A 17,485-nucleotide genomic window follows, 5' to 3' on the forward strand; every position below is an offset into this window, starting at 1 on the left:
ATATAACAATACTAATGTATCAGTTACAATGTCTCTCCATCAAAGAAGTAGAGACAAGGTCATGGAAAAAAGGCTCCTGATGAGTCTTGAAGCACCATGCAGTTCCAGTGACTGGCACTTTGTCACCCATCTCCCCCTCCTTAGCAGGAGGCACCCACCACTTTCTGCTCAACACTCCACCATTATTGTGAGTCAGATACTCTCTTGATTTTTCTTTCTGTTGCCAGCATAAATCAAATGTTTTTTCTCTCTTTTTTTTAATCTTATTTTTTTGCTAGGTCTTTCTGCTTACAAAGTGTGTTTGCTGTAGAATCTGAGAATATTCAATTCTTCCAGAGAAGACAAGGAAAACAAGCAGAATGGATGAAACTCATCAGACGTTTTAAGAGGAGATAGCGAATAAGTGAGGAGCTTGTGAGATGAAGACAGAATTCATGTGCTGTGCTAAGTAAGCTAGCAGCCTGTAGAAGACACTGGAAGTTAAAAGAAGGACACAACACTCCTGGCAACCATTCTCTGTCCTTTTTCTAGTCATCTGCATAATGACCACCCCAGATTTGGGGAACCGGCAGGCAGCGAACTAGGCTTCTCATTCGGGGCAGCTGGCTCCACCTTTCCTAGGGAGTGAGACAGGAGCCCTGCTGGCACAGGGAGACGAGTCTGATGCTCTCTGCAGCCTGGAACCAGAATGGAGGGGATGGCAGTTCGGAACCGTGCCAGCAAAGTAGGAAAAGACTTTACTTTAGAAATGCAGGAGCTCCGACTTCTGTGGCTGGCTTTCCCAGTACGGTAAAATGCCACAATTTGGACATGACACATTGGCAGTGGTTTCCATATCCCATCCAGCCCCATTCTCAGGCGGGGGGGGGGGGGTGGCTGGTAAAGTGTTTATCTTCCCAGCTGGGGAAGAGCAAATGGGGAGGGAGGGGTAGGACAGGTGAGGAAATGGCCGGCAACCTCATCTTGGGAAGCGGGGTCTCTCAATTCAGTTAACTGACCAGTTGCTGGATCAATCTGAGGAAATGAATCTCAAACACGTGGGAGACTCTGGGACTTCTTGCTGCTCTCAAAGAAGCCCCAACCAGTCCTGGAAGCATCCCTTCCAAGATTTAAGCCAGAGCAGATGGCAGCTGATGCTGAATCACAGTGGGGACCAGGATGGGTCTGCATCTGGCTCCCGGGGCCCTGGGAGGCCCAGGAAGGTCCGCTGCATAGGTTTCTCCCTGTCACTTGATTAACTCTGACATAACACACATCTGTGTTTTCCTGGTTAAGTGTTTTAGGCTTCACTTACGGTGTTATGGCGAAGTTCTACTATTCCTAGCTGTGCAAAATCAGGGAAGATGAACTTTACTATTGTGTCAGTTTTGCTATCTCTGACGGCTATCGAATATTACTCTCTCTACTTCAACAGGAATGTCAGGAAGATCTAAGGACAGCGAGGAGAGCAGGTTGACAAGTGGAAGCCCTACACTATGTAAAGGATCATGCTTGGATGGTCACCTAGTGTCCCTTGCCAAGTGGATTGTCCCAGGTTTAAGAGAAGTGAAGTTTATTGCCAGATAATACAACAGATTTGAGCAGGCAAATGGAAGCCTCGACATACATTTTCTTCCTTAGTAAATCTGGTAGATAAAAATGAGAAGTAATGGCCATTAATAGCAAAGGTTTTACAGACCCTAGAAAAAGAGAATGTTTAAGTCATATCACATTAAACACTAAAAGCCTTATTCACGCAACATTATACCCAAGATATTTCAGGCATTTAAGGCAGGAAAGATGCAAATTAAGATCTCCCTCATCAACTCCTGCTTATTCCTCTTGAGCATTTATGTTCTCAGGAAACTCGTCTTAAATGTACCTTAAATGTACATATGTGGAAAGACTTAATATTTACCAAGAAAAATTTCCCCAATTTGTAAAGAGCATCAGATGCTCAGTGAGCACTAAGTCAACTATAGCACTGCCTCGGATGTTATTCTGATTTTATCAGTGACATAAAATGTTTTTATGTCATAACTGGCATGTATATACTATATTTGTGTAATATTTTAACATTATTCTGTGTGTGTATGTGCACTGAGTAAGCCCACTGGTTCTCATCATTAATGCATATTCAGAAAACATAATACTTTGGATTTGGGTATATCTTAAGCCCTAACCTCAATGAGCAACTTATATTTGGGTTTCTTAAAACCATCTTCAGTGAGAGAAAGAGAGTAATGGTATCAATCACACATTCATCTGGTCGTGCCAATATTCCAACGATAAAGGGACTATATTCTTGATGCCTTTATTTCACTGTTTCCACTCGAGCCCTCCCTATCCAGCAATGCTATGTATTCCCTTTTCCAATACTGCTAACTGGGTTAGAGCTAAGTTGTTTATTTTCAAATAACAGAAAGTCACTTGGCAGAACCTGCAGCTAATATTCCGTTGGAAAAATAAATGAAAAACACCATCCTCAGTTAAATTAGTATTTAAAAATTTATCTCCCAGGAACTAAACTGTCAAAGCAGACAGGTTTTGTTGTTTTATTCAAAGAAGAAGATAGCTCTTAGGCCGGTCTTTTGATAATGGTGCAAGAATCTCAAGGCCTGGGAATCAGAGGCTGCTCTCTCTTTAGCTTTGGGAAGGCGAGGCTACCGGCTGCTCTGCCACTACTTCATCTGTCCTGCAGGTGGCGTAGATGAGGCTACCCTTCCACTTCTGCCTTCCAATCCCAAAGGCCCGCTCTAGGACTTCCCCATTCAGCTTGCATCTCAATCTCATCACCCCTGCCACTCCTCCTCCTATCACTGCCACTACCTAAAGCCCTTCCTTATAGGAATCCCAACTCACGAAACTTGAAGGGCCCTCCTTGACCTTCACACAAACTCTCCTGCTCTGGTCCCATTCCTTTAGACTTTGACATGTGAATAGATCCTGTAAGGGAACGTGTATCCATTCATGATGCTTGCATGTGCTATGTTTCCCAGATAACTTTTGCGTTTTAGGCCACAGTAGGGAAGGGAACAAGTAATGAATTTCCCTTATGTGCCAGGCACTGAGACGTGGAAACTTACACACCCTGTTTAACTTCATCAAACATCTCTGTGAGACAGGGACTCACTTTTTCCTTCCTTCCACTCTCCCTCCTACAAACACTTTTTGAGAAACTACCTGTGTCAGACGCTGGACACTACCTCTCAAAAAGCAATGAGTACCCAGGCCTCAGACAAACAGCAGTAAATTGAATGAGCATGCCTCAACCTACTTGAACCTACAAAAAAAAAACAAAAAACAACAAAAAAAATGTTTACCGTGGCCCCTCCCATCACTGGTTCTGGGTCACAGAGGAGTCTATTTTCTGGGGAGGAACTGGGCAGCACGGGACTATGGCAGACAGAATTCAGAAGGAGTTTGGGTGACTTGCCAAGGTCACAGAGCTGGTAGTAGGGGGTGGGGATTTGAACCCAGGTTCTGGTGGCTAGGAAGAGAGAGGTTTGGAGCATGCCGGAGTTATAACGGTCCTTGCTTGTCCCCTAAACTGCCAAATCTCACAGAATCACACATGTGACTAAGCTGGGTCTGCCAGTTATTGAAAATGAGGGTTCCTGGGTGTCTACTGAGTGGATGGTCTTTTGGATACTGCTTTGGCTGAAAAGTTCAGAAAGCTACAGATAACCCAGGAGTGGCCGCCATTTTTCCTTTCTGTTTTTCTTACATGGAAGCCCTACATAACTTATGAGGAGTACAGCATGAGTATTTTGGGGATGCATACAGAAATGATCTGTGACCCTAAGCCGACACCTACATACACACCCCATTCACATATTCCCAGGGCCTGTTCTGTCTTCGCATCTGGGGAGAGGCAGTCAGGGCACACAACACACATTGCTGACCTGAAGGTTTATCTTCCCGTGCGGCCTGGCAGATGAAGCTCTGGGAGAGCAGGGAAAGTGCATTTCATCTGGTTTCTGCCTCTGCAATTTCTTACTTAACTCGGTCGGGCAGCCTCATTCACATAAGCTAATGCTTTGATATAGACAACCCCAAGAACGCAATTTAACTCCAAATTTGATTCTTCAAACTTTAGAATCCCATATGCAGTCAAGTGAGTCTCCTACTGAGGTCCCTGTGGCCCAGTAATTCATTAAACATACAGAGAAAGGGAGCATAGAGGGAGGGACAGAAACATTAATGCCAGCCCGTGCCAGGTGCTCTGTTGACCATCGTACTGGGCAGCCACAACTTCCTCCTTTTGGGAGCTCACAGGCTGGAAAATAAAGACTTCCCAGCTGGGTAAACTTGAAGATTTGCTTTCACTCTTCTGTATCTTAGTTTCCTTATCTGTACAATGGACTCACCACAGCACCTATCTCATCAGGTGGTTGAGAGGATTGGAATGGAAAAACCATGCATAAAGTTCAGAATCATCAGTGTTCAATGAGAGTTAGCTGTTAGCAGGATTGATAGGGAAGCCCAGGGTGCTAGAAAGGACACCCATCCCACATGTGGGGGTCAGGGAAGGAATCTTGAAAGAAATGTTATCCCATGTGAGTCCTGTGAGGTTGCTAAGAGGGAGCCAGGCAAAGAGGGGCAAGGGAAGAGAGAGTTAAAGTGTTGGCAATATCATATGCAAAATTCCAAGGCTGAATTCATCATATTATGTACAAGGAAGACCAACAAAGTCTCCTTCAAACAAACCAAAATAGGGGCGCCTGGGTGGCTCAGTGGGTTAAAGTCTCTGCCTTCGGCTCAGGTCATGATCCCAGGGTCCTGGGATCGAGCCCCACATCGGGCTCTCTGCTCAGCAGGGAGCCTGCTTTCTCTCTCTCTCTGCTTGCCTCTCTGCCTATTTGTGATCTCTGTCTGTCAAATAAATAAATAAAATCTTAAAAAAAAAAAAAACAAAATAGCCAGTATGCCAGTTATCTACTGCCCTATCTGTTGTTATGACCAGTAATAAGAACTGCTCAGCTCCTGCAATGATGCCTACTGAAGGCACATTTAGACTTCGGCCAGTGCTAAATAAGTAATTTTCAGGGAAAAGGAGTAGCATTTCATCTTTGACCCTATGCCAGTCCAAAACCTTATGGGGCAGTGAAGAAATAGTCAAATAAAGATTGCTAGCAAAATGTGACCAGGAAATATAAAGAGGACAGAATAGCAGGCAACAATCTTTCATCATTTTCCCTGAATATAGTTCTTTTTATTTATCTATTTTTTCACCTTGTCAGCTCCTCTTAGTCTCTTTCTTTCCCCTTTCCTTTTATCTATTATTTAAGCTCTAACCCCATGATTTATTTATTCAATGAGTGAGTCAAGGGATGCTTTATCTAACTGCCCCATACCAAATGAAAATGCACCGTGCAGTTGGATTTCTTCCACAGAATTCAATTCCCTCCAACATTACTTCCAGAGTGATTGAAGAACTGTATCCAAATTCGTAAAACTGAGAAAATAAGAGTTTCAAGCGTCCCGCTGTTATGCAGAAATAATCATAACCCAATTCTTACACGGAGCCTGGGAAACAAATTCTTCCACAAACAGAAAAAATGACTCTTCTAAGGCCCAGGAACAGGCAACAAGGCATGCATATCATATTATGAGAGTCCCCTCTTCAGATAGTTTCTTTTGATTTTGTAAAGGTTTGGTCATTTCTGAAGCAGCCAGGATGTCACTTGCACTGGCATGGAGTAGTTCCCCCTTTTTGAGAGGTAACATCCAGCTTAGACTCTAGAAGTCCAAAGTCCATAGCCAAGCTATAGAGGTGAGAAGACGGGAAGCCATCACGGGGATACCTCATGACCAGGCCAGAACTGGGGTGTCACTCCCCACTATCTCGCTCATAAAGAATGATCTCATTTTCTCGCTCTCCCCTCTTTCACCTTCTACCAAGAAGCTGTCACAAACCTCACTGCTTCTAGCCTTCCAACCTGCACGTAGGATGGCCCTGGGTTACCACCAGAGCCTCTGGCCAGGGTCCCTGCCTTCTCACTCTCCCCCTACCATCTTCAGAAGTGTATTCCAGAATCTTGTGGGGAGCTTCTTGAAGATGTGGATCCTGTTTGGGTAGATCTGCGGTGGAGTCTTAGAATCCTTATTTTTAATAAGTACCCAAAATGGCTGTGGCGATCGGCCAGGTTTGGTAAACGCTGCTTTCAGAGCTAGTGTAGCTATTCAATATCCTCCACGACACCGCACCATCCCCTGTCCTAACCTCTTCTCACACCCCACTCAACTATCAGTGGGCCACTCAGACCTCCAGGCCTGTCTCAAGCTCTTCTTCCTACTCAACCGTCTTTACTGATTGATTGCTGCTCATTAGTCAAGGGTTAGCTAAATCCTGGCTTCCTTGACTGGCTCACCTCTTCTCTGTGAGGGGCTCTCCTCCAGCTCTCGTCATATCCTGTGCATGCCCGGCTAATTACTAATATAGTAAATATTTCATCTAATATAGTAAATATTTAAGGCTTTGAGGGCCATTTGGTTTCTGTTGTGACTACTCAATTCTGCCACGGTAGTGGAAAAGCAGCAACTGACAATATGTAAATGAATGCGTGTTAAAACTTCGTTTACAAAAAAAAAAAAAAAAAAGTGAAGGGCTGCATTAGGTCCAAGGGCCATAATCTGCTGACTTCTGCTCTAGGGTCTGACAGAATCAGTTTTTATCTGGGTTCCATGGTTAACTGCATTATCTTGGATAAGTTAGTTAACCTCTCTAAGTCTTCATTTTGTCATCTATAAAATATACATAATAATGGAGTCATTTCAGTATGGCAGGAGGTAATGCTAAGTACAATGCCTGGCGTTTGGTAAACACATGGTAATATCTGCTTGATGTTATAATTGTGAGTTTACTTGTCTATCCTCCCAAGTAGACTTCAAGCTCTTTGAGGTTAGAGCCTGCTTTTCACATCTAAAGCCCCACTTGTCCACCATCATCTCTTTTTCTCTGCCTTTAATAGAATTCCCACAGCATTCGTTGGGCACACAGCTGCCCAGCCAGGGACTGACTGTACTCCCCAGCCTCTGCTGTCGCCTGGTGTGGCCATGCGACTGGGTTCTTCACCGTGAAGTGTCTGAGAGAGTAATGTGTGCCACCTCTAAGTCAGAGGTCCCAGAGAATGTGTGTGTCCTCACTTGGTCCTTTTTCTTTCCTACAGGTGGGAGGTGGCAAAAGCAGGAACAGCCCCCTTAGACCCAGGAGTAGAAGCTGCATGTTGAGGGTGATCTGGTCATCTTGCCAGCCCTAGACTGCTTCTCTCTGGATTATTATATGAAAGGAAAGCACATCTCCATGTTCAGTCACTAGATTTTGGGATTCTTTGTTACAGCAGCTAAGCCTATACCCTGCTGGATTAATAACTGGTCTTTTAAGAAAGGCTCTACCCTTCTCCTTGCTCTACTTGCTGGCTCACAACTATGTTACCAACAAGAGAACATGACCTTTTTGCTCCTTATTGATCTATTTTCCTATGGGCTCTTTCACAATCAGTCTTTAAATTCTTGGCTTAGCATTGCTGTCCTTAATCTATCTGAAATCTTTGGACCTTGTGTTTCAGAATGTTCCCCTTGATTTTCCTCTAGAAGTTATGGTTTTGCTCACACCTCTTACCAATCTGCCAGCCATTGCCTTGAGTAGAAAAATCCCCAGGAAATCACTCAGAAGCCCGGCACTGGGCAAGGGCTGGGCTGGGCTATCTCTATTCTTATTACTCCAAGGACTGGCATGGAAGAAATTAGCTAAATGAGCTAATGAATGAATGGGGTGTAGCAATCAATTCCAACCATCCCAAATTATTTCTAAACGCCAGAAATTTCCTCTTTCCACATCCCCACTGGTTCAAGATTCTAAATGTTTTTCCTGTGATGAGTTAGTTCCCTGAGACCCATTTCATGGTTGGGGAACTTGAGGGAGAGCGAAGCAAAGTGGTAAATATAATTAACTTGAGGGCAAGAGACTGCCTTGAGTCTTAGCAGCACACTGGCTCGCACAGGTGTTTACGGACTCATGCTGCCTGTCTCTGACGAAATCTCCATCTCGTGTGCTGGGAGAGGAGGCATGTGGGCTGGCTAATTATAAATGCCTTTCAGAAGTATGGAGCTTAAAATAATTTCCTCTTGTAGTTTTTCATAACAACGAGCGTTTGTCTTTTTAATTCTTGCAGAAACTGGTGAGGGCTAAGATCATAGACGTTTTTGGAAGAATGAGCCCCCAAGAACACTGTACTTTGCTGGCAGGTAAGAGCCCCAGATGCTCACCTTGAGCAGGGAGAAAAGGGCATTACATTGATCAGGCCTCAAGGCAACAGCCCATCTGGCCTGCGCCCATGAACAGGGAATGAGAATCGAAGAACATTCTGTCTCTTGTGGCCTGAGAGCTGCTGGAGAGGATTCACCAAGATGAACACAGGTCTCTTTTTCTGACAGAATAAATGAGAAGTAACTAGGATTGAGGCTTCTCTTCTCACCAGTTAGCATCCTTAATCTGCCAGCCTGCAAGATGTTTGAGGAGCAGAAAATGTATTCTTGTCCAGTTTTACAGAACTATAGCCTTTCCTCATCTGGAAAAACAATAATCAAGTATTCTAACCCTTAAGGATTTCTGGAGTCGACATGAAGCTAGCGGAGGTAGGATTTTCATATTTTACGTGCGCCATGAAAATCAGCCTTTATGCTTCATGGAAGCCTCATGCTCACTGTTAAATCCAGCCAGCGGGAAGCAGGGCAGGTTAGGGAAGGTCAGGGTGTGAGCTCTGATAATACCCGGACTGTCTGTGGGCTAATAAAGGGCAGCCAAACTTGACCTGTACACTCATCTCAAAGAAAGGAACGAAGCACATGTGGTTTTGAAAGACTAGAGCCGCTATGCTCTCGGGTGAATATGCATTTTCTGCAGCCAGATTAAGGATTCATTTTGTCCTTGACACAGTACGAAATTCAATCTGCGCCTACTTACCCTACAGACAACAGCCTGCCGGGGGTCGTGCTAAGATTTTATAATAGTACAGGCAACAGCCTTCGCTAACAAAATAAACATTTGGAAAATTGTATTTCAGAATCTCGTCTCCCTCCTCTCTCCCCTAGCCCCAGCCCGTCATGCAATTCTGGTTCAGCGAAATGCAGCATTTAATATTTTGGAAATAATTTTCGAGCAGATGGGGAAGAGGCAGGAGGGCAGCATCTACTGCTGCCCTTGATGATCTCTCTGCCTTCCTTTCTTTCTCAACAAAACATCTCAAGCAGTGATTGTTTTTCCTTTGAAAGAAAAAAAAAAGCACGAAAGTGTTTTCAAATTTGCTCGTTGTTTTGCTTTGCAATCTTTCTAAGCTGAGATCTTTCCTGCGGCATGGGAAGCTCATTCTGCATCTGACGACTACGGGTCTCTTGGAGAGAAGTGAGGCTTGTTTAGGGAGGGAGGCGGCGAAAACCTCTTTCTGCCCCCCCTCCCCACCCCCCAGCGGAACAAGGCTCCTTGTTTCTGTGGAGCCAGTAGGGTGATTCTTCACACTCTCTTTATTGAACTACAAATATCTTTCCAGATGAACACACTCCTAATCTAATTAGCTGTAAACAGGCCTCTCGGGTGCCACACTGCTTAACGAGAGGACGGCAAGAAGGGGAGAGAAGAGGCTGCAGCAGGAAAGATACCCCAGGCCACGGAGTCTGTTTCACAGGCGCAGTCGGGATGGGGCAATGTATTTGCGGCATCATTTTCTGCTTTATAGGGAGACAAAGGCCAAGAAATGTTGAGTAGTCTCATGAAGGGCAGAATGGCCTATGATGAAACAACGAATCACTGATTTTCTTCAGCACTCCCTGCTCTTTCCAGATGATATGATGTATGACTTGGCGCAGCAAATGAAGAGCACCAGACACGCTGGGGCCGTCCTGACGGGTCTTTGTTGACCTTACCTACTCCCACTGGCAGACCCCAAGGGAGGCCACCACAGCTTGGGGGTTATTACGGTTCCTGCATGAAACCAGAGTTCGTGGAGGGATTGCCAGGTGGGGTCAGGGGACGGTGGGTATTCTCTGGTGTCGAAGTCAATGCTACAGAATCCAAATTCAGAACCCCTGTCACCCAAAGCCCTCAGAGAAAGATCCAGAAGCTTCATTTTTAAAGGTGATTCCTGTTTGTTCGCCCTCTTCTGGTCATTTTGGGAAGGCTTCCTCAAAGGTAGTTCATAAGGGAATGATCTGGCATTTGGTGAAGAGCAGCCTTTACGGAACTCTAGGGATGAGACAGGTCCCAGCGTAGAATGACATAAAGGGATGAGGCTCTAATTGGCTAAAACCATGCAGACAGCCAACCAGGCCCCCCATTCCACTGACTGCCTCTGGGCTCCAAGCCCATGCCTCTAGTCTCTGCTCTGCAGAAGGGGCTTGGACTCTGCAAACTACACTTCCCAGGCACCTCTGCATCCCCCAGCCAATGGGAGGCACAGGTGGGAGAGGGGCATGTGGGAGAGGAACTATTTTGTGGTTTCCAGCTGAGGTCAGCAACCTCCAGCAGCCTTCAGCCTCCAACCTCCCACTTCCTTTGCTACTTCCGGCTCATCTCCACATCTCACAGTAGTCCCAGTAGTGGCTGGTCTGTGTGCCTCTGGCAGTCAGTACAGGCTCTGCCAAGGTTTAAGCATCAGCCACACCCCTTGCTCTAGCTTCTGATAAACCCCCATCTTCCTTTTTGTTTGCTAGCCTAGCATCAGCAATGATTAATCTCTTCAGAAACTCCCTTTTAGTTCTAATACCGATGTAATCAGTTGCTTGTATTAAATCCAATATTGTGTAGTCAATCCCCTGTATTAAATCCCCTCGTTGGAATGCTTTTATTTTCCTGATTGGTCCCTGCTAACTGCTGACTCTGACACTGACTAGAAACCCAGACTAAAAGGGGTTCCACCTGCTGAATTAGCCAAAAGGTTAGAGGTTCTCTTCCTTTGTGGTGACATTACTAAAAGGCTCTCAAATAGTAGAACCCAGGGGCAGAGTGAGCGTTCTCGTGGACACTCTCTTGGGGAACCTCACATATCCCAATGTGCTCTGGGAATCTTGGGTTGAGAAGTTAGTACACCCACCGTGTACTGACGGTTTCCCATTTTGCCCTAAAACATTCTTAGAGTACCTCTTTTCTGGCATTTCTAGATGTAAGTAATTTTGGAAACTACACTGTGGTACTCCAAAACCACATCTTTCTTTTGTAAATCCTCAAAGTTTAGACATTGGAGGCAGCAGGAAAACTCTGTGACAGTGGTTCTCAAAATATGGTCTGGGGAACCCTGGGAATCTTTGGGACCCTCACAGAGAGTTTATGAGATCACTATTTTCCTCATACTTCTAAGGTTTGATTTGCCTTTTTCATTTGCCTTTTTATTTCACCCATGAAGGTACAATGTAGTTTTCAAGAGGCCACATACATGCATATGAAAACAGATTGAAGAGGGAAGCAGGTATGGGGATCCCGCTGTCTTTAGCCAGATATCAAAGAGATTCACAACAATGGAAAAGAAAACTACCCTTCCAGCTTGTTTTTTGTTTGTTTGTTTTGGAAAATAAAGTTATAGGTCATAAAAATGTTACTTATATTGTTTCTTATTGTTATTGTCAAATGAATTAATGAATAATTCACAGCGGAGGCTTCCGACCACAGGTGCTGCTGGGCGGAGGGAGAAGAGGTATAATCAGATGTGATTCTTCTGGCTGGGCTGATATCCAAAGCTGGCTCTCTCTAATGGGGGCTCTGAGAGGCCTTGCTGGGAACACGTGACTAACCTTGCAGGTGCAGTCAGTGCATTCTCTTCACCCCCTCTAGTCTTTTAGTATTCGTGCTCCAGTCCCTGGTCATCTGGTTTACCCTCCATGGTGCAGTCAACTCCAGGCAATCTTCTCCAGGATTTTCAATGATCCAGGCTGGCTCTCCCTTCCTGGGGTCCATGTCCTTGCCCCCAGGACACACATTCGTTCTTTCCTCAGTCACCACTCTTACATTACTCACAAGAGTGTTGGACACCAATCCCTTTGACCCCAGTCTCCAGAGACATCTATCCAGGTCCGCTGGTGGTCGCCTACTCTGAGGGGGAAGCATGTCCACCCTTTCCCTGAGGGGAGAGCTGAGCCCCACTGCCATGCTGATACCAGCCATGCCCTGCCTCAACTCTTAGACCTTTGAGGTGGGCCTTCTGCTACAGGTAGCAGAAGTGATTTTCACTCCCTTCTTGTGCATGTTCTGCTGAAGTCCTTCTGATATTTGACTGCGGAAGGTGGGAATTGTTGGCCCACATTGTCTTGGGGCCTCAGTTGAAACTTAGGTAGAAATAAATAGTCCATTTTAAAACATCCTCTTGTAAAATCATCCCAAATTTCTGATGTGATAGCTATCATTACTTATATATTTTTAGGTGAAGAAATTAAGCTCAGGGAGGATTAGTACGTGGCTAAGCTAGGATTTGAACCTAGGTCTGTTTAAAAGTCCAAGATTATTTTATAGAGAGATAATGTAGGAGCTGGAAACTCTCCTCTGGGCAAGGCTCTTGGCTCAAGGTGTCAGTTTCCTACATGGCTGTCATGCTATCAGTTGGGTGGCCATACATCCCAGTTTGTCTGGTCCAGTCTAAGTTAATGCCTATTATCCTCATATAATTACCAGCAGTGATCCCCCTTTCCTCAGGTTTGGACAACAAACTGTAAGTTCACTATAACTATTGGGAGTTAGGGGTATGATGCAGAAGAGCTAGAGGCATCAGAAGTTTCTTAGGGGGACAGACTCTTCCAGTAGAGTCTCCAAAAGCTGGTTCGACCCTGCAGGGAAGACCTGCACGAGGGGAGTGCAGTCGATACGGCAGCCTCTCCTGATATGCGGATGCCCTCACAGCCCCAGGGTAAGCCCATCAGGCAGGACATCTGCCTCAGGGAGGTTGATCTCTTCAGGAACTGGCTGTAAAGTCCACAGGGTGGGAAGCGTATGAGAAAAATACATGTCCACTGTGCATTCTCGATAACTACTGAGTTTGCCCATTTCTTTTCTTCCTCACTGTACTCTTCCAGGTTAGGGCACTTTCACAAGAAAGAACCTAGCTGGTCTACTTTCCTGTCTCCCCCATGCCCCACCAGTCCAATCCATCTTGCCATTGGAATCAGGGTGATATTTCTAAAATTTAAATATGACTGCTGCTATTTCTCAGTTTAAAACCCCTTGGCGGCTTCCTACTGCCTTCAGGATAAACTCTGAATTCCTTAATGTGGCCTCAAGGACCCCTGAGATCTGGCTCCTATGCACCTTTCTAGACTCTTCTCATACCTTCTCCACTTTGTATTCTATTATCATCAATGCAGCCACACTAGACTTCTTCCCAGAATGCTGAACCATCTTACTTCTGTGAGCCCTTGTGTGCTCTTTCTGCTGCTAGGACACTCCTTCCTGTGAGGACCAGACTGCCCGAACTCCTTCTTTCCTTGAGTTCGGGGCATGCATATGCATTGCAGCAGCTATGGGATTTGCTGGTCTTCATTCGCCGATAAGGCCTGAAGCCTTCTGAAGGCCTGGTTCTTTCCACGCCCTTTACTTCTGTGTCATTCGCTTCTATCACAGGGCTTGGTACACAGTTGGTCCCAGGTTAGTACTTGGCAATATTTTGTTTACTTGCCACAAGTACTAAAGCCAAACAATCAGAACATGAGACATCAGAGCTCAACATATGCCACGGATGTCTGCCAGGCATTATAGTTATATATATGCTGACTCCCTGGCAAATGAAGAGATTCTATAGATGATACGTTTGAAAAATTAGTTGTTGTTCTTTTAAAGGAATATGATCCATAGTAGCCCAGAAATGAATCAGCTTAATATCCAGTCGTGGCCAGATGGTTTAGTAGATTATGGCTTGTATACTGAAAAAGATGCTAAAGAACACTGACAAATATAATGAATACAAAGACTAAGTAGCAATGTGGAAAAATGATTATAATTAGTGCTAATTGAAAAAAAAGAGAATGGCCAATTGCATACTTGCCACTCTTATAACTACATAATGTGTGTGTGTGTGTGTGTGTGTGTGTGTGTGTGTGTGTGTCTATGCACAGTGGGAGTCAAGTTCTGGGAAAGAATGGAAAAATAATGAGAAAAGTTCAAGGTGGTGGGGATTTTTTTTTTTAACTCTCAAAATTGGTTCTAGTACTGACTTCATATCTTCTTTTTTCCCCAATAAGAAGAATATTAAGAGAATATTTTAAAACTAATCTGATACTCCCAAATGTTAAAATGATTCTCCCCAGGTGGTAGGATTAAAGAGAATTTTAATGATTTCTTAATAATTTCTGTATTGCTTATTTTTCTCCATTGAATATTTAACATTTATAATTAGATAAAACAATAATGCAAATATTTACTTTCTTTCCTCTCTCACTTTGCGCAGATATACTTGCTTCTCCACTGCTCTTGGGCATGGCCATGTGACTTGCTTGGGCCAATGTATTGATTGTGGACATGACGTAGCAAATGTATTTGTGTGGGGGCCCTTGTCCTCTTGCACTTCCACCATTACCATGAAAAGAATACTTTCTGGATAGACTGCCCAACCAAGAAAAATGAGAGACACGTGGTACAGACTTAGACCCAAACTTTAGCTTGGAACCAAGACCAACAGGGTCTAGCTGACCCTAGACAACCCACAGATGTGTGAGTGAGAAGAAATGGGGACTGTTTTAAGTCCCTGAGACTTGGGGTAGTTTGTACAGCATTATTTTGATAATAACTTGGTGATATACCTTCTTTTCAATGCTAACTTTCTAAGCAAAATACTTCTCTATTATCCTTGTCTCATCTTCCATCTTATAAATGGCACAACACAGAAGTGGCCCAGGCTTGGAGTGGTTGGATTGATCTGTAGCTTGGAGATGTATGTTAACCCAGGGAGACCCTTTGAGAATACTAGAACATCAAAGGCTTGAAATAGGTGACAGAATGCTACTAAATCTGTGGTGTTGTTCCTACCACCAACAGCATTATTAACATGTTGGTAAGATTCATGAACCCAATTACCATTATGCCCAGTTTGGCTTCCACATCAACTCTATGTTATTGCCCTTCTCATGGCCATTTCTCAAGACTACAATTTACTGCCAAAAATGACAGGGGAGTGGGGTGGGAAACACAGGTTTTCCTGGCTATCTAAACAGGGAGAGTTCTCAAGGTTTGAGTTAGGCCATTCTGCTTTTCTGAAAGACCTACATTAGCATGGTAATGGGTTTTTTTTTCTTTTCTTTTTTTTTAAAGTGAACATCTTCTTTAGATTTCTTTTGGTTGGGAAGAAAGTGGGCTAATATAGGTCTTCTGTAAAAGCAAAGTGGCATAAGACAAACTTTCAGCAACCAGGGGACTCCTGTAACCCAACCCAAACCAACAATGCTGAACTGCAGTATTTCACTTAATTTGTTGTTGCAAACAGCAGATTAAAAAATGTTACAATTCAAATCCCAATTGTCAGGACTCCAGACTGCTGGGCTAGCTTCTCAGTGGATCTTTCTCTTCCCCAGAGATTTCGCACACTATAGAGTGAGCTGCTGGCTCTGGTGAGAGTTTCTGAGACACCTTTCTCTCCGGGAGAACCCTAAAGTGAGAGGCACCCTTCACCTCAGCCTCCAGGGGCCCCGGTGTGGGATAAGAAGGACAAGCACAAGGACATGGACCAGCCTGGTTAGCTGCCATCACTGCACTGCATGAGCTGTGAGTGAATCTACTTTTTGTCTAGTTTGAATCCAACATGGAGTCCAAAGCATTTTCACAGCCCTTGGATCATGAAACACATGGCCTTGCCTGAGACTGTGCCTACCGTCATTTACAGAGTTTCTGGGTAGGTGGCTTATTCAAGATGACAAGGAAAGGAAGTGAATCTTCCACCTGTTAGCTGTGTGACCTTAGGCAGTCTACCTAACCTCTCTGAGTATCTGTGTGTACAGTGAAGCTATGTTGTAAAACACCTACCTTGGAAGGCTTTTACAAATATTAAGAAAAACAGCGCTTTGGTGTTTTTTAAGCTATTTGCTCAAAACAGAACAAAACGATACCCCAGATCTTGGATTGCAATATTTGGTACCTACATAGTACAAATTCTCTGAAGAAAAATGAAGAAAATGTTACCCAGTGTTCTACAATCCAGACACATCAGTGTTAATGTACTGATCCATAACCTTCCAATTATTTTCTTTGCTTGCACACACAGATGCACTTACCTATTCACAAAACTGGTTAATACATTGTTACTTCATAACCTATTTTGCCCCCTAACAAGTTATTATTTGTATATTTCTTGCTAAGAAATATGTCTATGACATGTGTATTAGTGGTTGCATAATATTTCATTTTATGGATATATTTTTGCATGTCTAATCCCTGTTTTTTATTTTTAATTTCTTTTCTAATTTTTGCTCTTACAAGTAACTCTTTGATGAATACTCATGTACATAGATTCTTGAGCAAATGACTAATCAGTTTTAGAGGTAAACTTCCAGTTGAAGAATTAATGATTAAAACCACCAACATTTTCATGTCACTTTATATATTTTGTCAAATTGCCTTTCAGAGAAGTTCTACCAACTTAAACACTCTTGGTGGTGAAAGAACATGTCCATTTCATCATATCTTTGCTGAAAATAGGTCTTTATCACTTCTGAAGCTTTATCTGTTTGACAGATGATAAATGATATTCCATTGTTTTGTGTTTCTTTGATTATAATTAAAGATTAAATTATGTTTATATTTATTAGTTATGTTATTAAAACATTTAAAAATTTTATTATTGACATGCAGGAACTGTTTGCTATTAGGGGATTTAAATATTGCCTTATATGTTATACATATTGTTCTCATTTTTCATTTGTCTTTTACCTTTATGGATTTTTTTGACATTGTTTACATTTGATAATGTTATATGCTGAAATCTAGTAATATTTGGAATAGTTGGAATAGTAATCTGGAATACTTCTTAAAATAATCTTTCTCAGGAGGGCATATGTCTGTTATGTTTTCTGAATCTCTGAAAATAGAGAATAAGTTTCTGGAAGAACAAACAATATCTTGGCAGCCTGAACAATTCTGACATGCAACCCTCAAAATCCTGTCGAGGCTATTCTACTAAAAGTAGCATTGAGAGGTAAGTCTGATGCTAAAATGGTTTTTTCCTCCTAGTAAGTACCCTGGTGGTTTTTGTTGTTGTTGTTGTTGGGCAGAATGATTGCAAGATTTTTCTTTATATTTGGAATAAAAAAAAAAAAGGAAGACATGGTAAATAGAGTCTATTTTACACTTGGGCCTGTGCTCACTGTGGGTTTAGGATTAAAGACAAAGATTCCCTTAACTCAATAACTGAGTTATCTTTTATTGCTTATTTGGTTACCACTTCCTCTCTGCCTGGTATGTTCTCTTTTCTGATTTTCCTATTCAGTCTCCAGAACCCATCCCGCATGCTGGTTCTCTGAGTTCCAGAATTTCCCCAGCAGG

At 43.4% G+C, this 17,485-nt stretch overlaps 1 protein-coding gene across 1 annotated transcript in view; it reads right to left on the reverse strand.

Moving 5' to 3' along the window:
- The window catches only part of AOAH (acyloxyacyl hydrolase), a 168,305-nt gene that overhangs the window by 70,351 nt on the left and 80,469 nt on the right, over positions 1-17,485 (reverse strand). The window lies entirely within an intron of this gene.

Source organism: Martes martes (assembly GCF_963455335.1).
Source record: "Martes martes genome assembly, chromosome: 11".
Classification (NCBI taxonomy): domain Eukaryota; kingdom Metazoa; phylum Chordata; class Mammalia; order Carnivora; family Mustelidae; genus Martes; species Martes martes.